Source organism: Lissotriton helveticus, chromosome 8 (genome assembly GCF_964261635.1).
Source record: "Lissotriton helveticus chromosome 8, aLisHel1.1, whole genome shotgun sequence".
Lineage (NCBI taxonomy): Eukaryota > Metazoa > Chordata > Amphibia > Caudata > Salamandridae > Lissotriton > Lissotriton helveticus.
Window position 1 is genome coordinate 1,323,656,333 of NC_136069.1, and position 25,925 is coordinate 1,323,682,257.

The 25,925-nt window shown below is 45.3% G+C and overlaps 1 protein-coding gene and 1 long non-coding RNA gene across 2 annotated transcripts in view; one reads left to right on the forward strand and one right to left on the reverse strand.

Annotated features, from left to right (window-relative positions):
* LOC144773340 (uncharacterized) overlaps positions 1-11,308 on the reverse strand; it is a 241,311-nt gene extending 230,003 nt beyond the window's left edge. The window contains exon 1 of the long non-coding RNA XR_013599958.1: positions 10,975-11,308. This is a non-coding gene — a long non-coding RNA (uncharacterized LOC144773340). The remainder of the gene's footprint in view (positions 1-10,974) is intronic.
* LOC144773339 (amine oxidase [flavin-containing] A-like) overlaps positions 1-25,925 on the forward strand; it is an 898,284-nt gene that overhangs the window by 185,739 nt on the left and 686,620 nt on the right. The window lies entirely within an intron of this gene.

Below are 25,925 nucleotides of genomic sequence, written 5' to 3' on the forward strand. Positions count from 1 at the left end.
GTAACTGACCATGTCATGAGTGATGTAATATGTGGCGTCATCAGCAGTGCATTGCGGGCGCGCGAGTTATAGTTAGCTAAACTAACTATAACCGGGGAATTTCAATGGTTGTGTATGAGGGAAATGTCCAGCTAACTATAACATGTGTGAAACCTATGGTTTTTTTCAGTGAATTTCTAAGGTTTTTTAAATGCTAATTCCTAACTATAACGTGGCTGAAACCTATGGTTTTTTTAGAGAATTTCTAAGGTTTTTTAAATGATAATTCCTAATTATAACGTGGCTAAAACCGATGGTTTTTTCAGTGAATTTCAAAGGTTTTGTAAATTATAATTTTTAAATGTATTAGTTGTTATATTTTTTATACTGATTTACTACATTGTTTTAAAGTATTTATTTTTAGATATTTTATTTTTTAAATTACATTACATATTTTTAATATAAATTGAACAATGTTTTAAAAAATATTGAAATTGTAATATTAATTTTTTATATTTTTTATATTTTTTAATTTATATATATTAATATAGCAGGCAATGATATCCTATGGAAGGAAATTCAAGTTACTGGTAAGCACGGTTAAAATTACTTTTCAGGATCAGTACTGGGCTGAAAGATGCAGCACTGAGGTCTCTCCTGTTAACAGGTGACTATATCGGAATTCGTAGTTCGGCTGATTTTAAAGACATTTTTTAACCCCTTCGCTGCGGGGGTTAATTTCCCGCTGTGCTGGGGAGGAGGGGGGCGCGCACGGCGCTCCTGTGCTCATGACGAGCTCAGCTCGTCATGAGGCACGGCGCTCCTGTGCTCATGACGAGCTCAGCTCGTCACAGGTGCATTACCTGCCATGGAACGCTCAGCACAGCAGGGGAATTATCCCCACATGCGAGCGTTCCACGGCTCATGACGAGCTGAGCTTGTCATGAGCACCGGAGCGCCGTGGCTCATGACGAGCTCAGCTCGTCATGAGCATGGAAGAGGTTAAAGTTCCAAAACTCCACACTTAGAAGAATTTTCAAGTGAAACCAGTCAATGTTAGCTTATGGAAGGAAATTCAAGTTACTGTAAGTATGGTTAGAATTACTTTTCAGGATCAGTAGTGGGCTGAAGGATGCAGCACTGAGGTCTCTCCTAATAACAGCTGAGTAAATCAGAATTCACAGTTCGGCTTATTTTAGAGGAATTTTTTAAAGTTCCAAAACTCCACACTTAGAAGAATTGGCAAGTGAAACCAGTCAATGTTAGCCTATGGAAGGAAATTTAAGTTACTGTAAGAATGGTTAGAATTACTTTTCAGGATCAGTAGTGGGCTGAAAGATGCAGCACTTAGGTCTCTCCTGATAACAGGTGAGTAAATCGGAATTCGTATTTCGGCTGATTTTAGAGGAAAATGTGTACGTTTCAAAAATAGACACTTAGAAACTTTTCTGGTGAAAGCCACACAATAGATTCCTATGGAAGGAAACACAAGTTACTGGTAAGTACGCTTAGATTTACTTTTCAGGGTCCGTACTGGGTTCAAAGATGCAGCACTGACGTCTCTCGTGATAACAGGTGAGTAAATCGGAATTCGTAGTTCAGCTGATTTTAGAGGAATATTTTACTCAATAGTGAAGGAAGGGGGCGGGTCCTGAGGTGACGTGTGCAAATACGCCCTGTGGCACGTCTTAAGTTGGGAAAATAATTCCTTTTCAATCCTGAGGTCCCCTGGGGGCCAAATAGCCTACCGGGAGCCTCCAGTATGCACCAGGGGGCTGCGTTGCAGAGAGGTGTACACCTCAGGGCAACGCAGCCCCCTTTGCGCATTTCCTGAGGGGGAACTAAATCCCCTTGAATACTGGGGGTCCCTGGGCACCAACCAGCCCACCAGGAACCTCCAGTATGCGCCAAGGGGCTGCGTTGCAGAGAGGTGTAAAAAGGGGCATGGCCTCATTACACCTCTCTGCAACGCAGCCCCCTGGTGCGTTTCCAGAGTGGGAACTAAATTCCCTTGAATACTGGGGGTCCCTGGGGGCCAACTAGCCCACCAGGAACCTCCAGTATGCACCAGGGGGCTGCGTTTCAGAGCGGTGTAATGAGGCCACGCCCCTTTTTACACCTCTCTGCAACGCAGCCCCCTGGCGCGTTTGCAGAGTGGTGCAGGGAGGGGGCGTGGACTCCTCCCCATCCTGGTTTTTTTTTTTTTTTTTTTTTTTAGAAGGGGGGCCCTCTTTTTTTTTGGGCCCTGGGGACCCCATCCCTGGGGCCTGACCCCTAATATTTATTTTTTTATGTTTTTTAACGGGAAGGGGGCTGCATGGCCCCCCTCCCGTGCCTAATTCCAGGCCCCAGGGACCCCATCCCCTGGGGCATGGCCACATTTTTTTTTAAGGAGGGGGGCTGCATAGCCCACCTCCTCAGGCCACTTAAGCCCCGGGACCCCATCCCCCGGGGCCGGACTGCCTCCTTTTAAAAAATTGTTTTTAAAATTATTTTAGGAGCGGGGCCTCGTGGCCCCCCTTGGGGGGCTTGGGGCCATGGTGGGGTCCCCAAGCCCCTCACGGTCCCTGCCGGCTCCCCGCATCCTGCGGGAGCTGGCATTGCTTTTATGCATAGGAAGCAGCTAACATGCTGCTCCCCATGCAGAAAAGCAATCGGCTTAGGTTTTTGAAAGAGAGAGCAGGTTTCCTGCTCTCTCTTTCAAAAACGATAGCAAACTACAGTGTGCCGTGGGTGGGCACCCCGGGACACTGCAAGAGCTGGCCCTGGGGGGTGGCCGTCCCCAGGGCCACTACAAGGCTCCAGGAGGGGGACGCGCGGCCCCCGTTCCAACATTTAAAAGCCCCGGGGGTGGTGGTCCCCGGGGCTGGGGTGTCCGTTACGGACCCCCCCTATTTTGAATATTAGAGCATTCCCCAAGTCCCCCCCCACAGGTTTTGTATTTTTGATTTAAAAAAAAAAAAAGAAGCCCCGGGGGTGGCGGCCCCAGGGGCTGTGGGGGGGGCTGTGTGCCCCCCGAAAACATAATATTAAAGCCCGGGGTGGCGGTCCCCGGGGTGGGGGCCCCTCTGGGCCCCATTTGTTATAACTAAATGAAGCCCTGGGTGGTGGTGGTCCCCTGGGCTGTGGGGGGTCTTTAGCCCCCCGCATACATAACGTTAAGCCCCGGGGCTGGGGGGCCCCTCTAGGCGCCCCATTATAATTTAGAAAATTGCCCCCGGGATTTGGCCCCCCCGGGGGCAAATTACCAATAAAGCGGCTTCGGGTTTTTTTTTTCCGAGGAATACGCGGTTCTACCGAGGCACAAGATGGCTGACAACACTTCCTGGTTTGGAGTGTTGACAGCCAATTAGCATAAAGCTTGTACTTTGTCTATAGATATATCTATGATTTTACTAAGATTTTACTTTTAATTTTCTCAGGAACTACTGAACGGATTTACACCATTTAACAAACATGGGGAAAACACGTTTTGGACCCCCTTTTTTCTCAGCCCCCACTAGACAAATCACCCCGAAACTTTCAGGATAGGAGCGGAGCGCCCCATCTTGTTGGAGAATTTCGCGAAGATTCGTCGACCTGCGCCAAAGTTATTCCAAATAGAATGTTGCGGATTTCCTATGGAAACTAGATCTTAACTATAACTACCTACTGGCGACCTGCAGTAGGTAATATATATACAATCGCAACATTCTATTCCCGATAACTTTGGCGCCGATTGACGAATCTTCACAAAAATTTCAAAACTTATGGCCCGCTCCGGTCCTCTCCTATCTTGAACGTTTTGGTGTGATTTGGCAAGTGGGGGCTGAGAAAAAAGGGGAGTCCTAAAACGTGTTTTCCCATGCAACTTTCCATAGGAAACTTTAGCCCGCGGAATTGCACCAAATTTGGCAAAAAGGTAGCCCTTGGTCCAGAAAGAACTCTTTTTGTTAAATGGTGTAAATCCGTTCAGTAGTTCCTGGGAAATTTGAAAAAGAAAAAAATATCGATATCTGGGCGGAGCCTAAACACACATGTCATTGTGAGATCTGATTGGCTGTCAGCACTTTATCCTGGAATTGCTGGCAGCCATCTTGGGACCAATATACATGTTAGTACCCCATTGAAATGCATTGTAGTGAATCAAAGATTTTGAGGATTACCAAAAAGGAGATTAATAAAGGGTAATAACAGACTTTAGTTACATTAGAATTAATTTGTTGATGGTACCAAACTAATTTCAGGAATTGTGGTGTGTTCTAAGGTGATTTTACCCTGTGAAAAACCTTCTGCTGGGATATCATGAATCATGTTTGAGAGAAAACTATTTTCACATGCTTGTCCCATAGAGTTTTGGAATTTTCCCCTAGAAGCTAAAATGAGAGCATGTTTTCTGTAAATTCACATTATCTTTTTCAGTCATGTGAGAATGAAGTATGACATTCTCAGTAAAACATGTACATCCAATAAGGGCAGAGACTGTCAGTTGATTCCTTTGTGTTCTACTGCAGCTTCCCAGAGTGTTCTAAAGAACAACTAGAGTGCTAACAACCTTACTTATGACAAATGTATGGCACACCTGAAGCCATCTTGATTGGAATAAACTGGTAACACTTAAAACATTTAATTTAATCTAAAAAGGAACACAATTATGGGGTTCATTTTGTCATAGAAATGATGGTTAGTGCTGTAGAAAGAAAAATTATGGCATGTTTTAAGTAAGATCTTATATATCTTCCTGTTATATTTCAACAGGAGCAGCCTGTCAGTTGATGCCTTTGCGTTCTACTGCAGCTTCCCAGAGTTTTCTAAAGAACAACTAGAGAGCTAACAGTCTTACTTATGACACAAATATGGCACAGCTGAAGCCATCTTGAATGGAATAAACTGGTAACTCTTAAAACATTTAATCTAAAAAGGAACAAAATGAGGGGGGTCATTTTCCATGGAAATTATGGTCAGTGCTGCAGAAAGAAAATGTAGGGCATGTTTTAAGTTAAATCTCAAAACATCTTCTATTTCATTAGAAAATTCTGACATGCAGACTGAAACAATCACTTTCAATACCAGCAGTATACTTCCAGTTAACTCCCTGGTGAGCAGTAGCTTTAGTACAGTGATCTAATGAACACCTAGAGAGCTAACATTCTCAAATTATGGCAAATGTGTGACATATCTGAATGCCTTCTTGATGGAATTAAAGTAAAAAAACTGAAAGCATTTCCTACTGAGGAGACTGCAGTAAATGAGGAAATTAGGAAACTTCATAACAAATAAGTCTCCCTAGATGGCCAACAGAGAAAAAAGAGCCCAAATGTAGCACAAATATTACCCAGATGTAGCCCACATATAGCCCAATGACAGACGTATTTTCTGCAGTTTATATAGTGCAGACTGGTCAGGTATTGGAGAGTTACATCTTACTTGGACCCCTTATTGCGTATTTTGCACAAAGTACATGAGATTGATCTTGCGAAACATTGAACTTTAAGATTCTGTTAACCTGAAGTTGCTCTGAACCAGGCTTTGTAACACCCGTTTTTACCTACTGGTTTTAATTAAATCTCACTGTATTGTATTAGGAAAGAGGATTTACTGTTTTTATGTACAGTTTTATGATCTATGTTTCTAAATCAGATCGAATAAAGGTTAATGAATTCTAGGGCAGGACGGAGGCGAGGATTATGCATATCTTTCCTCACTTTATTTGCATAGCAGTTGAAAGAAAACGTAACAACAATCATTAAACAAAAGACTACACAACCCATGAACCCTTAGGGGGTAGTCTCCAAGGCAACTATAGTCCAATCATATCACAGTCCATCGTATATAACATTGTGACGTCCATTCTGCTTCCTCTTTCTTCACTGCTCGTCAGTTAAGTGCATTCCTTACATTCTTGGCTTAATCTGACGTTGTTGCTGTTTGTATAGCGGTTTCTTGTGCACGTTATTAGCATTATTGCTTTGGTATTGTTTCATATTCCCTGCGCAGCAGGCTCTTGCATTGCACGAGGGCGTTCTCCCCATCGCAGTTTCTCCCGCTGTGCGCTCTGCGTGCGGTGAGATTCTGTCTGGGGCGTCTGGTCCAAGCAAGGCAGCTGCATCGAGCGCTACAGCTGGTCTTTACGCGCGTTTGGGAATCCGGTCACTCCTTTAGTGTCAGCTTGATTCCCGATCTACCCTTGCCTAATTTTGACACCTCGACGCGGTGATTTCCCCACATGGCCACGTTAGTGACCAGCGCCACCTGGTGGTGGTAATTGATATTGCGCCTCAGTCTATTCTTATAACAGCGTTGGGGAAAGCCCAGCTGGTGAAGCACCGGCGAGGGGGTTGCCTTAAGGATTTTAAGGGCATTTGTTCTGTGCTCACACCCTCTGCTATCATTTCTTCTCCAGAAGACAATTTTTATTCCTCTTACCAGGAAGTGGAGGGGGAATGGCCCCCAACTTCTCCCTCCAGCAGTGGACCAAGCCCGCTCTCTGGCTATTTCTAGGGCGCAGGCTCCTCTTAGGGATCAGGTTGATAAGCTGACGAAAAGCATCCCTGGGGTGTATAGTGACCCAGATCTGGTGGTGGCGGGTCCCAGTAGCTCCAGATGGGGAATAAAAGGGCCGTTAAGCATAATGCGGGGCACTTGGAAGGATTTGATAAGTTTACGGAGACCTTCCTCAAGAGTGCACGAACGCTAAAACATGCACCCTGTCCGGAGGAGGAGAAGCCGGAGAAAATTGCAACGCTGTAACCACTATTGTAGACCCTGACAGCGGGTTTCCCTTTGAGGGAGAGGGTGTATTGGAGGATGATTTTTTCTCCAATGAGGATAAGGACTCGGGGCGTCCCTGGCGTCCAGAGTCCCACTTCTCTCAGTCCCTGGTTGGCGACGGGGTCCACTCTGACATGTTCGAGCCTACCCAAATTTACCATCCTAGGTCGGCGGAGTGGAATCCTGATGCCAAAGTGGCCGAGTATGTGGTGGGGAAAATCCATCAGCCCCTTGAAAGGGAGGTCAGGAATAGGATGAGGGGAGAATGCCCCAGGCCCTCACTGAAGGGGAAGGTGGCACACACGCCTGCAATTGATGAGAAACTATGTACCTTTTTTCCAAGTATATGAGGGATCCCAAGAAAGGAATTGATAGGTCTTGGACGTGGTAGGGCCCTTGACCCTAATTATTCAATTGGCAGAGCGTTCAAAAGAGTCAGGATCCCCTTTGTTCACGGATATTGTGACTGGTTGGTCGCACTATCCTAAACCCTAAAACACTACCCCCTCCACTACCCAAACACCACTGCAGTACCCTAAACCCTAAAACACTACCCCAAGCACGACACCCTACACTACCCAAACACCACTGCACTACCCTAAACCATAAATCTACCCCAGCACAACCCTCTACACTACACAAACACCACTGCACTACCCTAAACCCTAAAACACTACCCCCAGCACGACCCCCTTCACTACACAAACACCACTGCACTGCCTTAAACCCTAAAACACTACAGCCAGCACGACCCTCTACACTAAACAAACACCACTGCACTACCCTAAACCCTAAATCTACCCCGAGCATGGGGGCGTGGCCAACAGCATGCCCGAGTGAGACGTGCTTTCGCCGAGCTCCAGCTGAAAGCTTTATCCGATGTAGATTCCGGTGCCCAGCAGACCCGGAGAACACAGCAACCAATAGAGGAGGTGCCCTGCTGCTACCTATAGTCGAGAGAGGGAGGAACGCTCAGCTTTATGAGCCAAAAATCAGGTGTGCCCGGGCGAGCTGGCAATCTCCAAGATGGCGCCTTACTGTGGCTGAGGGCCGGAGACACTGCGCCGAGACCTGTGGGCTGACGAAGAGGGGCCGACGATAACTGGGGCTGACTTGTGGTGCACTGCCCCGATGGACCTGCATCTGGAGCGCCTGAGAGGGCCCTCTGCTCCGGGAGGTACGGCCGAAACGAGAGGATCCTGGTGGACCAGTGGGAGGAGCCCCTCCAGGATTGAGGGCTGCTGCAATGGCCGGGTGAGGAGACAGGGAGACTGGCTTCGCGGCGAGGTGAGGGAGAGCCCTGCGACCGCTGGCAGGGCCCGCGTGTGTTGACTGCGGACCCGCATCCTGGCGGAGCAGTGAGGCGTGAGGCGGAGCCTCGGCTGGGAGGCTGCAGACTGGTGAGCGGACTCCCGTGAATATGAGACCACATGGGGGATCCGAGGCAGCGAGTAATTTCAGGGACATTGGAGCCATGTAGTGCAGCTGGGCAGTGGAGTGTTGCAGCGGAGGGACTCTTCTTTCCCTCCGGTGTCCATGATCTGGCCCTGAGAGGGATGGAGGACCTACCAGATGGTGCCGGAGAGGAGGTGAGGTGCAGAAGGAAGGGGGTTAAGGGCCTGGATTGAGGCTGCGGCTGGGTGAGGGGTTCCCTCACCGCCCCCATCGACCCTGGGCCATTATAAACTGTTACTTCGCGAAGGAGAAAGAGAAGGCGCGAGGGGTGGCAGCAACAGATAGGGAGTCTCCCCACGCGGAACCACTGGCAGGTGGGACCGCTGCTGCCGGACACTGTGAAGGGAGGATAAGTTGCCTACATGACAATGGCTTTGTAGTTCACGATGTCAAAGTCATCATGTCTCCTGCACTGTCCTAGCACAACTACCCAGGAGATGAAGCTGGTGAGATCTGGCTAACAAAACGTTGGAATACTGAAGCGTCCAAGAAGTGGAAAAGGAATGATGTACTTTCAAGTAATGGGAATGATTCAGAGGTAGCAAATGGAGGGTGGCATGAGTAAATCAACAAATAATAGAACTAGGAAGTCTACATTTGTCCTTCCCTCTGCTTACTAGCATTTTATGGCCCAATGACTATATCATTGTTAGGGGCCATATGTAGGTAAAAATGAATTTGCGAATCTGAAATAGCGATATTCCGTGAATCGCATTTTGAGAATCGCAATTTCCAATATAGGTAAAATATCGCAAAAAAATAGCAATTCCCACAAATTTTCCGTATTACATAGTGAATACTTAAATTGTGATTCCTTAATTGCAAGAACGCTATTAAGGAATCGCAATTCCGGGAATCTGCAATTCAGGTTCAGGATGTTGACATCACAACCAGGAAGTGTGACTGCCCATGCTGCACCTGATTGCCAGAAGCTGAGTGAGAGCCAGAAGCTGAGTGAGAGCCTGTGAGGAGAGTTGAAGATGTGTGCTCAGCAACTGAAAGCAGGAGAAATGGAGTCCCAGGGGACAGGGGAAAAGCAGCAGGAAGAAAATCCCAGAAAGAGGAAACTAAAATTTAGCGAAAGGGAGCTGGAGGTCCTCACCCAGGAAATAGTCAGCAGCCATGACCTCCTGTTTGGAAAAAGTTCACTACGTGTGGCATAGGCACGAAAATGAAAAATATGGACTGACATCCAGGAGAAAATTAATGCAATTGGCGTCACACACCGCTCAGTCGAAGACCTCAGAAACAGGTGGTACAACATGGGGCAAAGGTCAAAGGAGAGGGTGGCTACAAGATTAACCGAGGCCAAACAGACAGGTGGTGGGACGTCCACAGCTACAGACCCAGCGCCACTGGAGGAGCTGGTGAAGGGCACCCTTGAGCCTGAGAGTGTGAGTGGCATGGCTGACCTGGACAGCTCCGAACACCCAGACACCAGACAAGGTAAGATGCATACCGAAACCGCCTGATACATACCCAACCCACTCACACCCCGAGACACCCAACCTGAGTGCAACTCCAGTGCATGTCCACAAGCACACCCAGAAATGCATTATGGGAGATGTAGTCACATGCACTGATACCTGGACCAATGAGACACAGCAAGGTGGAATAGGGATGAGTCATTTAGGAAATGAAAAAAACAGACGGATTGTACTCATGTGAATTGAAAATTGTAAACTGTAATGCATTACAGATGCGAGACAGGACACAGTGCATTTAAATTCACAGCACCACCAATAACACAGGAAACCGTGGCAGAAGGGGAGGGCACACCAGAAAATGAGGCGAGGCAAGGCAGGAGGAGTAGGGAGAAGCGAGACCAGCAAACCCTGCGCCATGCAGACGGCGCAAAATAGTGCCACCACTACCACTGCTGGAGGCAGAGGCAACAGACACAGCAGGAGAGGCATAGCCAATCCAGAGGCAGTGTGCAGGGTAGCTCAAACACAGTCCTCTGTACAATCCATAGAAGGGAGTGGGTCGGGACGCAGGGCACGGCCCTCCACCAGCACTGCTCCAGTCGACTAAGACACGGTGTTCGCGAGACTTGAAAGCAGCATGCTGAAAGCACAGCAGCTGCAAATAAAAGGAATAAGATCAATGCAGCGCCAATTGGCTGCACACAATCATAACATGACAGAGTTGCGGCTTGGTGTAATGGCCATGACAGGTGAATTGGAAGGACTGTGCAGGGGGATAAGGAGACAGGGCAGCCAGGCGCAGGGAGAGACATCGTCATCACACCCGGCTGGACTTGTACCCAAGAGCTGTCAACCGCCACATCCCTGCTGGCCCGAAGATGTGTCAGTATGCAGCATGAGATTGCCCACTGCTGCCAGGGTGTGGGAAGGGGCCTGGTGCAGGTTACACATGCCGTGGACCAGAGGCGTGCAGCTGCCACAGGTGGCTTAGACCCACTTAGCACAATGGATACGGACGAACAGTCTAGCAGGAGCAGCATCACTCCCCCACTTCCACAGGACAGACGCCAGAGTGCGCGCCAGGGAGAGTAGATGATGACTCCAGGGAGGGCAGTGGGCAGCCTGAGCGAGGGGCAACAGGGTGTGCACATAGGAGGTGAAGATACATCAGGGACTTATGGCTATGTGTGAAGCAACACATTCCATATGGACGTATTGACTGATGGAAATACTTGCACTGTGGCACAAACATGTGCAAGCAATCACAATAAAGTCAAGCTGTGTGACAGATGAGTTCCTGCAGCAAAGGAAATTAACATCACAGTTAAGCACCATTCTGTGGCATTGTGTCCTCATTACTCACTTCGAAGTAGTTCTGTGTGATCTCATCTCGTCTCGTCTCAGGTGCCCGGCAGCCGCCCGGCCCCACCTGCTGGTCTGCAATGCAATGTGGAGCCGGTCCCTCCTCATCTGATGTGTCTGAATCTGTCAGATCCACTTGGGTGCCTTTCTTGGTAGCGATATTGTGTAGCATTGCACAGGCAACACACAATTTTGCAACATGTCTCAGGGCTGTACTGTAGCACACCTCCGCTCTTATGGAGGCAGCGAAAACGACTCTTAAGGATTCCGAAAGTCCTCTCAATGGCACAGCGTGTGGCTCTGTGGGCGCTGTTGTATCTCCGCTCACCTGCTGTGGCTGGATTCAGGTACGGTGGGAGGATGTAGTCACATTCAGCATACACATTGTCACCTCCAGGGTATAAGTAGATTTATGTTCAATACTGTCCTGCCAGTTCAAACATTTACTGGTTGTGTGTTTGTAAGCAATGCATTTCCTAGCAGGTAGCCCTCTCCAAACTCGCCATTTGTGAGTTTGCGATTTAATCTATAGTGGCGAAACATGAACGACTCATGTGAGCTTCCTGGGAATTTTGCCACAATATCAGTGATTATATGTTTGGCGTTGCACAATACCTGGATGTTCAGGGAATGATATGAGTTTCTGTTCCTAAACACATACTCATTCTGTGATGTGGTGAGAGTGTGACATGGGTCCCATCTACGCAGCCAATGACATGGGGGAATTGGGCTATTTGGTAGAATTCCTACTTGGTCTGAGCTAGTGCCTGTTGTGTGCTGGGAAATTGGATGTGGTGATGTAGCCTCTGAACAATTGTATCAAGGAAAGCGTGGAAGAACCACGAAAGTGCACTCTGAGAGACCCCTCCTGCTGTGGCTATCACCCCCTGAAAACTCCCTGATGCCAGGAGGTGCAGTGAGCACAGAACTTGGACATGGGTGGGAATGGTGTGTGCCCTGCATGTGGGATGTTCAAGTAAGTATGGGTGTCAGCTCCTCTATTAAATACAGGATGCTGTCTGGGTGCAGCCTGTAGTTCACATGGATCTGCTCCTCGGTCAGCTGGAAATGGGTGATGCATGCTCTGTATATCCTTTCCTGGCGTCTCCTTCTCTGTTGCGCATCTCTGATACGCAGCCTCCTGGCTATCACATACAGGCCAGCCATGGCGGAAAATCCCAGTGACATTGTGGGCCTGTTTAAATAGGTAGCACCTGGTCACCAACTGCTCAGAGTTGGTGGTAATTGAAAAGTGCGAAATTGCAAATTTCGTAAAATCGCAAATTGTGATTTTTAGCTACATCTCAATTTGCGAAAACGCATTTAGTGGGAACAATATTTGCGAATATCGTAAATGCTGTGCCGCAGATTACGATTTAGCAAAAGAATTTGTGGAATCATTAGTACGCAAAAATGTTAATCGCAAAATTAGCGATTCCCATTTTTGCACAGCGGAAACCTTTCCTACATAGGAACAGTCTGTATTGCGATCGCAAAACAACTTCCTACATATGGCCCCAAGTCTTTAAAGAAGAAGGATAATTCTCAGCATTGAAATGATTGAAAAGTACACAACAACCAATGATCATGTAACATATGTATTTCCATTAGGATTTGAATAAGTGGATCCGGGACTGCACCTTGAGAGTGACCAAAATGGCAAGAATCTAGAACCTGATATGGCATCCTATTCAAACACGTTTTCATGATGCTTTTACTTTAAAGCATGTATTTGCATGCTACAGTTAGGGACTGATGATTCAAGTTGGATAACACTATCTCGGGCTGTAGTTGTAGATTGATGGAAAACGCAAAATCTGTCAAAATTGGAGATTTATTTGGCTGAGAAGGATTCCTCTATATTGGAGAATTAGTGGATCCCACACATATTAATGGTAAACCTCAGAATAAGGTTACTGTGTTGTGTCCCACTATTACATTTATTTTCAAGAAGAAAGACACAGAAACATTTTCCTTTTGGAGAGCTTATGTTATTTTGCAGTGAAAGAGTCCCTTTTAGCACCTTTAGAAAAAAAGGAATGCTATTCTCCAGTGATTGGTCTGGCACCTACGTTGGCTGCCCAACAATTTTACAGAGGAATAAAGGGTGTTTTTTTCTAGCTGACATCATATAGGAAATTGAAAGTTCTGCAGTGTTAGGTTGAGGGACACTGCTGTTGGATGTTGCTATAGATTCATGATATGAATCCGATAAAATGAGAGACACATAGTTCATTAACAATTGTATATTTTCAATTTATAGCAAGAAAATGGCCAGAGATCGATTGACTCTGGTGTTTGTGTAACACAGATTCCCCCACTTGAGAATGGTGCTCCCTTGTTGCAGGATCACGTGAAATATCTCATACAGTGTACTCATAGTTTATCTATTGTGATGTCATCATAGTTTTATCATCTGGTGACTCTGTAGAATTTTCTAACGACTCCCTCAGTGTTTCTTACAATGGATAATTAGGCCTCAGAAAGTGAATAAATGGTTGTTACATCATATCTTTTGAAGTACTCCGATAAGGAGTTAACATTGGGCATTGTTGACAAACTCTGTAGGGCCTAGTAAACATTCTAGTACTGCCTGTGCGGCTGATTTGACCTGTGGAAGAAAAAAACAGTTGCAGTCCTTCTGTCAAGTCAACGGACATAAACTGTACCTCAGTTGTAAAAAAGAGAAGAATGGCTGCTGGAAGGGTCTGGCCTCATTCTCCCCCTGACAGTCAAGTCAATTTCAAGTCAAGTCAAAACCACTTTATTCGATCAATTAAAATCATAAAAGTATTCTAGACATTTATAAAACGATTAAAACTTTTTTGTTTTAAAAATCAATTAATACAGTATAAAACATTGTAAAGGATAAAACACATTATTAAAAGGGTAATTACACGATTTCATTTCTGTTTGATGCCCACGGTACGTTAGTCCAATACATAAAGCAGAAATTTCAATATCTTTCAACAATAAGATTCCGTTCTTAATCTCGATCTCTTGCTTCTTACAGATGCAGCCAGAAAACTGGCGGTACAATACATAGTTACAGGAGCAACCATCATCTGTAAATATAACAATGCAGGCTTGTACTGCGTAAATCTCATCCCCTTCAATATTGGTTTTAAATATCGAATCCGAGGTTCACCATAAAAAGAGCAAAAAAACAGGAAATGCGCAGTGTCCTGGGTGGAAAGACCATCACATTTACATGGGGACGACTCCTCAAGCCTACACCAATCTTTCTCGTCCCAGAGGACCAAATAAATTTGATTGAAACGGAACTTGGTCAGCAGTAATCTATGGAAAAAATTTGTAACCACTGACAAATAAGGAGCCAGCTCAAGGGATGTAGTTATCATTACATGCACCCTCACGGATGGTTTGCATAGCTCAACCGTTTCACGCTCGGCAACACAAAGCCTAGTAAAGTTAATCTTCACCCACACTAGATCTGCTTTACACAGGGATTCTGGACTGTCAAAAATCTCAGGTCGTCCTAGCTTCACAGCCAAAGACTCTACATAGGACAACCACTGGATATCCCTCCTGTGATCTAGCTTAAGACAATCTTTTATGATCTTGTGGTTTAGGCTAAGATTCGGGTTTAACCAGAGCTTGATCCACATCAGGAGCGGGGCTAAGTTTATTGTGTCTAAAATATAACCAAGACCTAACTCAAGGTGTAGGGAAAAAGTTGCAGTTGACTGTGGTAGGCCCAACAATGACCGTAGGAATTTATTTTCCTCTATTTGGATACGGTCAGATTTTACAAAGCCCCAAATTGCAGCCCCATATCTAGCAATAGCGGCAGTCTTGGCTTTATAAATGGCCAAGATGGCCTCTATGGGTTTTCCCCCTAATCTCTTTGCAAACCCCAAAATTGCGGAGGCTGAAGTTCTCACCGCATTTGCTTTAGATGTTAACTGCGGTGTCCAAGTACCCCTTTGGTCAACGATTACACCCAAATAGGTGAAAACCTTTACGCTAGAGATAACCTGGCCATCACAGAAGAAAGTTTTTTCTTTATTTTTAGAGCAGCATATTGACACTGTATGGGATTTACTGCTATTCATCACCAGGTCAAGATTGGACATAAAATTTCCAAAAGAATCCAGTAGCTTTTGCAGGGCAATTGGGGTCCTGGCTATTAACACCGCGTCGTCGGCATAGAGGAGCACCGGGATTGGTGCACCCCCCATGCACGGGATATCCTGGGTGACAGCTGTTAGGTCATCCTCCAATGAGTTCACGTATAACGTGAACAACATTGGGGCCAGGATACAGCCCTGGCGGACCCCTCTACTTGATCTAAAACTTGCCGTACGTTCCCCCTCTGTTGTCATTCTAATACAGGCTTTCAGATCTTTATGGAGCTCCGCTAGGAAATGTACCAAGGAGCAATCAAGGCCCAGCCTCAGGAGCATAGTCCACAGCCTTGATCTATTTACTAGATCAAAGGCTGTGGACAAGTCCATGAAGCCTAAAAACATCTATCCCCCTTTTGCCCTCGTGTATTTGGAAATTATAAGGTGAAGATTGAGGCATTGGTCCTCTGTACTCCTCCCCGACCTGAATCCATATTGTGCCTCGGACAGAATATTGTTCCCCTTGGCCCATGATGCTATTCTCGCCAGGACAACCTTCCCTAGAATTTTAACCGAAGAGTCCAGCAGTGATATGGGTCTGTAGCATCTAGGGTCTCCCCTCTGACCTTTTTTGAACACTGGAATTATAGTAGCTGATGACCAGGAGTTAGGGAATCCTACTGTTGCTGATGCATTAAAGACTTTAGTTAAAATGTTAGCCCAGTACAACGAATTAGCCTTAAACATATCCGCTGGGACCCCATCAGGGCCCGGTGCCTTTCGGCCCGCCGTACCCTCTATTGCCTTGATCACTTCGGCTGCATCAAAACTAACAGGCGCCAAGGGGGGATCAGACGCGGGGACTACAAAGGGTTCCTGCTCCATGTTGCTACCATAGATTTTTTCGAAATGGCTAAGCCAATCTACTTCCGATATGTTAAGTTCCAGCTCAGTATTTTGGTCGCAAGCGAACAAAGGAGTATTGATAATTGACCAGAACTTGGTGCTGTTTTTTAAGGTGGCTTTATCCATGAGTTCGGCCCAAGCATCACTCTTTAATTCATTTTTACGAGTTTTAATTGCCCTAGCATAATCCTTTCTAAGTAGCGCTACTAAGGCTTTGTCCCTCGGGCGAGTATTAAGTGCTTTTTTGAGGAGGTTATGGGCTTTACTACAGTTGTTATCAAACCAGCCCGTCACCGGTCTATTTTTACCTCCCTGGCCTTTAGCTGTTAATTTTAAGGCCACTGTCCGACAGACACCTTCAAAGGAAGATAAAATATCCTCGCTCATAGAGTGGGGGTTGGTACAGACCTTCAAATCTTCAGCAGCCGTAGATGTTAAGTTTAAGAAAAAGTCATCGGGAACTACCTTTCCCCATTTAATTCTTCTCCCCTGGTCCTTAACCTTAAGTGGCATTATAACCTGGGGGGTAACCGATGATTTTAGCAGCAAAAAGCCATTCGCTAGTTCCATCCCCACAGGGTTATGATCACTCAACGGCATAGCAACAGCATTGTAGGATATCACATATTTAAGGAGACCTGATGATAAAAAAATAAAATCAATTATCGAATCACAGTCGCTTCCAGTGTATGTGGCAACCCGTGTGCTATTGTCATAAAACTCCACCTCATACAGATCGTTTCCAATTAATACAATTTCAAGAACCTGTCCCTTCTGCGTATGTTCGAAATGAGGGGGGGAGACACTATCCGGCCCATCTGTGTCCGTTAGAGCACAATTCAAACATAAATGTACATTAAAATCACCCATCAAAATAAAATGACAATAAGTGGTTTGCTTTTCCTTATATGAAGTAAAAAAATCAGTTAACCATACTAAGTGCACATTTGCAGGATAGCCGTGCGGTGAATTGTAACAATTTACCAGAAGCATTTTACAACCATCATCCAAGGTTATCTCTACAACAAGAAAATTATGAGTGGCACAGTCAATCTTTATAATTTTGCCCTTTACATTCACAGAGATCAACATCAAAAGGCCCCCTCTATTTCGACCTGCTGGAGAGGGCAAAGCAGGTACAGAAAAAGAGGTAAAGCCATCCAGCCAATAATCACAATTCGTGTCCCAAGTCTCTTGAATGGCTATAATGTCATAAAGCTTTACAAAATTTGTCCAATTTGGGTCACCCTTCTTTGCCCGTAAACCTGCAATGTTCCAACTTAACAGTCTAATAGTGTCCCCTTTCCCAGGAATGACCACAACCGGATTATTGCCATGAACATCAGAAGAAGGTACAGCAGTCGTAGGGGTAACTTCCACTATAACTTCGTCCACTATACCCTCTCCGGCCCCCCGTCAATCGCACAACTCAAGTCCTGAGAGGGCGTCAAACCTGTTATGTGTTATAATGGGAGGTCCGAATCTAAAAAAAAATCCCTTCCTGGTCCCTGACTTTGAGACATAGACATGGGCCCAAATGGAGTAAGAGGACTTAAGCCTTGTCTGGGAGTAGAGGCTACAGTAATATGATTATAAAAATAACCCAAAGGGCGCACTTGGATACTATTACTGTCATTCAACATTGATGCTGCCCGTAATAGGACTGTGGCCACGTGTTGTGGATATTTAAAATTTACTACCACGCAGTCCCCTCTACAGTTTTTTCGCGTGGGACCGATCCAGTTTACCCTCCTGGTCGTGATGATTTCTCCGGCAAATTTTGTAGGAAAACCACATTTTGAACTCAGCCAAGATACCACTTTATTTTTAAGAGAATCATGTGATTCCTCGTGTAGCTCGGCTGCATCCGGGTTTAGGGTCGGGATGTTAACCAATACAATTACGTAGGGAGCACAATCCGGTGGTAAGTTAATAAAATTGCTTCGCCTACTAGGGACGGTATTTAGATCTTGAGTGGGGCCTGACTTAGGGTACACTACAGAGGTAACTGATGGCAAGGGGGATGGGGCCACGGGAACAGTGGGGTTAGTATCGGCTCTAATAGCCTGTTGAGAGGTGAAAGTTGGTTTAGCCACCATTGCTATGTTTTTTTCAACAGTCACTGAATGAACCGTACTAGTTGAGGGGGCGGAAGGTGGACCTTATCCGGGTGGGCTAGCTGTTTCTCTATCAGACCTCTTAAAATTTTTATCTCTGCATTAGCAGTATCCAGTTTGGCTACTAGTGAATTAAGGGATTCCTCCAGTTTTAATTCAAGTTTGGCTTCTAGGGTTCTCATTAGCATGCCAAACTGCTCCGGGCTCAGGGTTACATTTGTCTCTTTAATACCCTCCAAGCGCAAAATAGCCTCCGGGGAGGTAAGGCTGTCAGGCGGATGTATATCTACCCTTCTTTTGTGAACAATCCACCCCCCCTTTTATTTTGCTGCTTTCTGCAGGATCTGACGGGTCTCATATTTTTATGCCCTGATACCGCCTCTTCCTCAGAGTCCGAGAGCGGCTTGACCAGAGATACTGTGTCCGGGGCCCGGTGAATCAGTGCATCTACTGTTTTTACTACACTGACTACCTCCAGCCCAGCATCATTGCCATTTTCGCTCACTGGTGGAGCCTCCATTAGAGGGAGACCCACTATAGATAGGTCATGATCTGATATATTACCTTTACCCAAAGAGGCCCTTCTGTCATTGTTAATCTTACTAACCATTCTTACTACAAAATTGTCAATGGGGCCTGCCCCCACAGAAGCCTTGTCCTTCTTTGGCCCTGACATGAGTATGTTTTAGTGCCTTAGAGAGGGTTAACCTGATTGCAAGTATCTCCAAGTACTCAACTTCCAGTATTTCGGTGCGTAGGAATAAACTCTCAGCCCTTTCAGTCACTTTACCGTGTGGAAATTGTTCACCGTAGAATTTGCACAGGGTCTCTGGCCCAGCCCAGTCTCTTCCTGCCTCTGACGGCCGTAGACGGCCCCGCCCTTGTCCCGGGCTTAGCCCGGCGCTGCCCGCGCGCTCCCGCGTCGCGGGATGTGGTGCTGCACTATATGCGCCGCCTGGCGCCAACTCTTGGGATGCGGCTTCCGGCCGCTAGGAGCACTGGGGGTTGTAGTCCTTTCCCCCGAGTCCCGATCTGTGCTGCAGCGCTCAGTGGCAGAGAGCGCCGCGGCTGAAGGCTGAAGGGCAGGCTGTTGAAGTCCTTCGGAGCGAGACCCCTGTTGCGTGCTGTTGTGTCCCCCGCTCTGCCGGGTGTGGGGCTGCACTATATGCGCCGCCTGGCGCCAACTCTCGGGACGCGGCTTCCGGCCGCTAGGAGCACTGGGGGTTGTAGTCCTTTCCCCCGAGTCCCGATCTGTGCTGCAGCGCTCGGTGGCAGAGAGCGCCGCGGCTGAAGGCGGAAGGGCAGGCTGTTGAAGTCCTTCGGAGCGAGACCCCTGTTGCGTGCTGTTGTGTCCCCCGCTCTGCCGGGTGTGGGGCTGCACTATATGGGCCGCCTGGCGCCAACTCTCGGGACGCGGATTCCGGCCGCTAGGAGCACTGGGGGTTGTAGTCCTTTCCCCCGACAGTCAAATCCATCAAGCAAAAGGCGGGTGTGGGGTGATGCACCGAAGGGCAGATGGTCAATCCCGACAGTGAGTGAGTGACATTAGAAACATCCGGCTCTACCCGACTGATGCGTCCTAACAAGGGTGAAACCTGCCTTGGGTTGCTTGTGTTCCTGTTCAGGAAGGACCTGGCCAGTTACTTCAGGCTGGATTATACCCTTTAGAAATGGGTCAAGGCTGATTTACTGATGGTTGGGTCCAAACTGAGATAGACTGGTGTGCAAAATTATGATGGACTGGGATGCAGGCCTGAGTAATTACCCGTGGCTGAGATTAATTCAAGTATTCCATCCATCACTTTTTTTTCCTTCATTTTGAAGGGAGCAGGAGCAAACTCTCTAGGCCATCAATTAACTTAACAAGCTAACGGGTTCCCACAGACCAGAATATTTTTTTTAATAATTCAATTTTAAGGAATTGCAGGCCATCCTGTTTATTTTAGAGGTCATCCATTGTTTTAACCTCGATTGAATGGGTGAAGGATCCTCCACCAATTTAAGAATGTGCTGGATGTCATCAACATAAGAGTTGTAGGAGTAACCAAAGGAGCAAATCAAGGACACTAAAGGAGTGGCATAAAGAGAGAGAGCACCCTAATTTAGTTTCTCATTACAGGCCTTTTGGTAGACTCTTGTGGGTCAGAAGCTTGAGTCTCTGACTAAATTGGTAAGACAGTACATGCGGTAATACCATATGCAGTTGTTGCCATCTACTGGTGTAGCTGTAATTTCAAGAGCTGCATTACCACATCGGTTTTACCAAAAGCTAATAATGAGGGTCGAAAAATGAAACATTCTTTCTTTCTACATACACTGTTTGCAATCTATTTAAACCTGGAGGGTTTTTGCTTCTTCGTAAAGACTGGTGCAGGTTCTAAAGTCGAAACACAAAAGCACCTTCATCAGTCCATCACCTTCTCTGGCACATAAATCAGCATGTGAAAGTTGATCATTTAATTTTGCCAAAGCTACATGCATTTCACTGCATTTCATTTGTAAAGTTCCTGGTAACTCTTGAGTCGTTTCAGCGAGCTATATATTTTTAAAAATAAAATCTACGGATTTTGTAGGCAATATTTTATTGTGTGCCTTCATATATATTGACAATTTACGACGTCCGTAAAATGAAAAATTCCAATGGCAGTGACTACACTCACATAGAAAGAACTTTTTATTTTCCAAAATCACTCATTGAACAAGACTGTCCTAATGTGTGATCTGTGGTTTTCTATGAGTGAGACAGGGTTCTTATAGCATCTCTTTTAGCAGAAATATGTCTTTCCTCCGCAGTATTTGTTATCCATTAACATGTAATTGATGTATAAAAGATCAACATGATTGACTGAAAGGGCAGAATTCACTGACATTTTGGCAGTTATTGATTGCTTCATTTGTAAGAACCCATTTAATAAATAACAAGCTGAGCAAATGTCAATGCCTGTTTTTCTTGGCATGAGAGAGAAAAATATGGAAGAAATCGGTTTCTCAGAACGAAGGAAGGTGTTGATCACTGCCATTTAACTCTAAAATGATTATACCATTTGTGTCTGTTTAATTGTTTCCTCAATCCTGAAGGGATCCCTGCGTTTCCTTATTGGACATAGTTCTTCTTTTATAAACCTTTATAAATAAATAAATAAATGTATGATCTTTTAAAGAGTGAGATACATCTTGCAGTCCTCTATCTGCAGTTCACATTTGTCCATTCTAGATTAAGAGTTAGAGGAAGTAGACGCCATGTTTGATATTTACGTGTGCCCTGATGGCCATTCTCGCCAATTTTCCATGAGTTAAATTCTGAGCTCATCTTTGTCTACATTTAGACTTGATGCAAGGTGCTGAGAGTGTCTATCCAGATAGTGACCTTCGTGGGCTCATAGGATCTAAGACACAATCCTGCTAGCTGAGTTGTCAAATGTTTGCTGCAGAGGATCAGTAAGGATAGATAAACTATGTGTGTGATGGTGTCTGTGTGTACATTTGAGGAATTTGTTAACAGCAAACTTAACAAAATATCAGTGGGGCACTGTATGGAGTCGAAGACAGAGACACAATCAGAGTGAATATAGGTTGCAGGTTCTGGTGTCTGAGCAGGGAACACATTTACCAATCTCCGGAGATCAAGGTTTATGTAGATTTGGAGCCAATGAGTACATCATTTCCGTCTCATTATCTGCACCTTGGCTTGTCCTAGCTGCACCGCACATATTGGTCATGAAGCAGGCCCTGTTTTAATAAGGCCCTACACCAGAGCAAAGTGAACAAGCATTAGAAATGCAATCGGGCTCGGATTTATTTGAGTTTGAGCTAATGGCATTATAAATGCCAATGTATTGTTGCTATGTGTGTGTTGTCTTCTGTAAAGTGCCTGGTGCTCTTATAATCACTGCCCTTGGGCCGAGCTACATAAAACCACAGTAAACAAGCATTTGCAATGCAATAGGTCTCGTTTTAATGCAAATTTAAGCTATAGGCCTTGTAAATGACAAAGCATTTTATTTATGTTCTAAAAACCACAACGCAAAAATAAAGGGCATTATCATTTACAATGCTAATAGTTCAGACTCGCGTAATTGCGAGACCTATTGCATTTCCAATGCTTGTTCTTTATTTTATTAAGAGCCCAAAAGATGCAAAACAGGGACACGTCTGCTCTTAGCATTCAACCTGAAACATCCCGTCTTGCTAAATATGTTGTCCATGTGAGGAATTATTGTGCAATTTTATATCTACCCCTTTCCTTCCGAGTAATCTTCAGAACTCGGCCTGTATTCAAAGCCTATGTCAACATCTTTACTGCTTGAGCAATGATGAAAAAGACGAACAGATTATCACTGTAGCGCTCTGGACCCGTTTCCCACTAACGGCATGTCTGAAGTCAAGAATGTTACCATTTGTGTGGAGCCACGATCGGAACATGTAACTTAGTTCCCCTTGAAATCCGAAACTGAATGTACCGGGATAGGTAAAATGACACGTTCAACTTGTGGCTAAAAGCCCGTGCAATGCCATCGCGCATTGAAGCCATGGCACGCTTTTAAAACACACACAAGTGCTAAAAAAAAATAATGATCCTTGATGCCAGTATCACCAGTGCATAATTTTTAGAAAAACAAGTGCCACCCCCACCAATTCTCAGTGCTCTTTACTACAAGCAAACAAATCAAAAATGAATTACAGATTTGTTTGGTATATTTATTTTTACCCTTTGCTTTAGAAATTTCAACGTATACACTCAGACGAGTTGTCCGAGAAAGACACTCAACATGTGACAACTACTAGACAATAATGCAACAAAAAAGAAGAATATACATCACAAAACTTCCGAAAAAAGATTTCAAAAGGAACACACAATTAGTATGATACACATTTCATAGTGAATGATCGTTTGGAAACATTCATCAAATTGATTGGAACATTTACTCAACCAGTAACAATATATTAACTCAATGAAGGAGACACGTTCTGGAAAAACATTGGAAGAATATAGACAAGTTAATCATATAGTCAGTGAGACCCAGAAATAAATTCTGTATCCTTTGCACATTCCTCCAATGGTGCCGACGCGTTTCGAGACCGTTTTTTCGCCTTTGTTTTGACAGGCTGCAGGCATAGACATGGGATAAAGTACGGCTTTGCCCTAACCCGCTTGACCTTGATGCACGAAGGATCAGTAATCTTATTGAGATCCCAAGACGCGCAAGTTAAGGTAAATTTGGATATGAACCCATCCTGCGTGCTGCCTGTATTGCAAATAGTATGACTTGTCCTACTACCATAGATTTTTTCGAAATGGCTAAGCCAATCTACTTCCGATATGTTAAGTTCCAGCTCAGTATTTTGGTCGCAAGCGAACAAAGGAGTATTGATAATTGACCAGAACTTGGTGCTGTTTTTTAAGGTGGCTTTATCCATGAGTTCGGCCCAAGCATCACTCTTTAATTCATTTTTACGAGTTTTAATTGCCCTAGCATAATCCTTTCTAAGTAGCGCTACTAAGGCTTTGTCCCTCGGGCGAGTATTAAGTGCTTTTTTGAGGAGGTTATGGGCTTTACTACAGTTGTTATCAAACCAGCCCGTCACCGGTCTATTTTTACCTCCCTGGCCTTTAGCTGTTAATTTTAAGGCCACTGTCCGACAGACACCTTCAAAGGAAGATAAAATATCCTCGCTCATAGAGTGGGGGTTGGTACAGACCTTCAAATCTTCAGCAGCCGTAGATGTTAAGTTTAAGAAAAAGTCATCGGGAACTACCTTTCCCCATTTAATTCTTCTCCCCTGGTCCTTAACCTTAAGTGGCATTATAACCTGGGGGGTAACCGATGATTTTAGCAGCAAAAAGCCATTCGCTAGTTCCATCCCCACAGGGTTATGATCACTCAACGGCATAGCAACAGCATTGTAGGATATCACATATTTAAGGAGACCTGATGATAAAAAAATAAAATCAATTATCGAATCACAGTCGCTTCCAGTGTATGTGGCAACCCGTGTGCTATTGTCATAAAACTCCACCTCATACAGATCGTTTCCAATTAATACAATTTCAAGAACCTGTCCCTTCTGCGTATGTTCGAAATGAGGGGGGGAGACACTATCCGGCCCATCTGTGTCCGTTAGAGCACAATTCAAACATAAATGTACATTAAAATCACCCATCAAAATAAAATGACAATAAGTGGTTTGCTTTTCCTTATATGAAGTTAAAAAATCAGTTAACCATACTAAGTGCACATTTGCAGGATAGCCGTGCGGTGAATTGTAACAATTTACCAGAAGCATTTTACAACCATCATCCAAGGTTATCTCTACAACAAGAAAATTATGAGTGGCACAGTCAATCTTTATAATTTTGCCCTTTACATTCACAGAGATCAACATCAAAAGGCCCCCTCTATTTCGACCTGCTGGAGAGGGCAAAGCAGGTACAGAAAAAGAGGTAAAGCCATCCAGCCAATAATCACAATTCGTGTCCCAAGTCTCTTGAATGGCTATAATGTCATAAAGCTTTACAAAATTTGTCCAATTTGGGTCACCCTTCTTTGCCCGTAAACCTGCAATGTTCCAACTTAACAGTCTAATAGTGTCCCCTTTCCCAGGAATGACCACAACCGGATTATTGCCATGAACATCAGAAGAAGGTACAGCAGTCGTAGGGGTAACTTCCACTATAACTTCGTCCACTATACCCTCTCCGGCCCCCCGTCAATCGCACAACTCAAGTCCTGAGAGGGCGTCAAACCTGTTATGTGTTATAATGGGAGGTCCGAATCTAAAAAAAAATCCCTTCCTGGTCCCTGACTTTGAGACATAGACATGGGCCCAAATGGAGTAAGAGGACTTAAGCCTTGTCTGGGAGTAGAGGCTACAGTAATATGATTATAAAAATAACCCAAAGGGCGCACTTGGATACTATTACTGTCATTCAACATTGATGCTGCCCGTAATAGGACTGTGGCCACGTGTTGTGGATATTTAAAATTTACTACCACGCAGTCCCCTCTACAGTTTTTTCGCGTGGGACCGATCCAGTTTACCCTCCTGGTCGTGATGATTTCTCCGGCAAATTTTGTAGGAAAACCACATTTTGAACTCAGCCAAGATACCACTTTATTTTTAAGAGAATCATGTGATTCCTCGTGTAGCTCGGCTGCATCCGGGTTTAGGGTCGGGATGTTAACCAATACAATTACGTAGGGAGCACAATCCGGTGGTAAGTTAATAAAATTGCTTCGCCTACTAGGGACGGTATTTAGATCTTGAGTGGGGCCTGACTTAGGGTACACTACAGAGGTAACTGATGGCAAGGGGGATGGGGCCACGGGAACAGTGGGGTTAGTATCGGCTCTAATAGCCTGTTGAGAGGTGAAAGTTGGTTTAGCCACCATTGCTATGTTTTTTTCAACAGTCACTGAATGAACCGTACTAGTTGAGGGGGCGGAAGGTGGACCTTATCCGGGTGGGCTAGCTGTTTCTCTATCAGACCTCTTAAAATTTTTATCTCTGCATTAGCAGTATCCAGTTTGGCTACTAGTGAATTAAGGGATTCCTCCAGTTTTAATTCAAGTTTGGCTTCTAGGGTTCTCATTAGCATGCCAAACTGCTCCGGGCTCATGGTTACATTTGTCTCTTTAATACCCTCCAAGCGCAAAATAGCCTCCGGGGAGGTAAGGCTGTCAGGCGGATGTATATCTACCCTTCTTTTGTGAACAATCCACCCCCCCTTTTATTTTGCTGCTTTCTGCAGGATCTGACGGGTCTCATATTTTTATGCCCTGATACCGCCTCTTCCTCAGAGTCCGAGAGCGGCTTGACCAGAGATACTGTGTCCGGGGCCC